Consider the following 1,163-nt stretch of genomic DNA (forward strand, 5'->3'; position numbering starts at 1 on the left):
CGTTTTTTCTCACTATTTTCACTATTTTCTTTCCGTTTTTGAAAAATCAAAATTTTTGACTTTTGTATATGGGGTAGTGCTGTGCATTGGGATACAAAAATTGCAAACCAAAGGTTAGTCCCCACGAGAAGGCATTGATGTTATTGAAAAGATGAAATACAATTTTTCGCAAATGGAGAATAAGAAATATTTAAAAATATTAAATTCAGTTTGGAAAAGAAATGTAGGATTTGTATCTTTGTGTAATATAGACCGCATTAAGAAATCTCAAATTTTAAATTCTGCCCTTCAGATTAGTGAATGTCGAAAGGTTGTATCCGGTCTGTTCAACGTTCTTAAAGGACCAGCGCAGATCTTTGTTATTTGAGAATGTCAAGCAATACTTGATTTTCCATTATAATTTTAACAATCCTTGGAAAAAAACTGAATAAATAGTACTAAATTTTTTTTGCGGTTTTCGGCATATTTACAAATGCCACATACATTAAAAAATATGTTGAAATAAAAGAATTATTTCGTCAAAGTTTGTTATGTTTTATTTATAAAAGAAAATCTGCGGTCTTAGTGAATCACTTTATACCTAGTGTTTGTTATAATTTCATAGATCCTGCTTATTAAGAAAAAATAAAAATAAAGTGTGAAAAAACAGGATACAGATTTAACGCATTTTTTATTTATTTTATTTAAAAAAAAAAATTTTTGGCCCATGAGGGGATCGAACCCGCGACCTTCGCGTTATTAGCACGACGCTCTAACCAACTGAGCTAATGGGCCAGATACCACATTGTTGTCAAAATGACAACATAAGAGCGAGCACAAAGTTTAGCGCTAAGAGAGCTACTAAATTTAGTGACTCGATAGTATTGTTGAGAATCAAAATTAGAGCCCAGCTAATGTGCATACGTATTAAGAGCTTACACAAAAATGTGCATTTATTAAGCGATGTCAAATGAAAAGAAGACCATTCAAGGCAAGCCGAAGCAAAAGCCAATCACGAATAACATATGCCAATAATAAAAATGCTTGTACAAAGTACCAAAGAGCCACCGCAGAGCAGCGACAAAAATAAAAGATGCGATATTAGCTCTACAAAAACAAAACGATTACTAAAACATTGTAGTCAGTGTTGCCAGAAAAATGTTGTTAAAAATCGTCGAAGTGAC

General features: G+C 32.2%; 1 non-coding gene across 1 annotated transcript; it reads right to left on the minus strand.

Moving 5' to 3' along the window:
* Nucleotides 1–700: 700 nt before the first annotated feature.
* Nucleotides 701–774, minus strand: TRNAI-AAU (transfer RNA isoleucine (anticodon AAU)). Its single transcript has one exon. It is a non-coding gene; the product is annotated as a tRNA-Ile (tRNA).
* Between the last annotated feature and the right edge of the window lie 389 nt (nt 775–1,163).

Source organism: Rhagoletis zephyria, unplaced genomic scaffold (assembly GCF_001687245.7).
Source record: "Rhagoletis zephyria isolate East Lansing unplaced genomic scaffold, Rhagoletis_zephyria_1.1 Rzeph_scaffold_23365, whole genome shotgun sequence".
Classification (NCBI taxonomy): Eukaryota; Metazoa; Arthropoda; class Insecta; order Diptera; family Tephritidae; genus Rhagoletis; species Rhagoletis zephyria.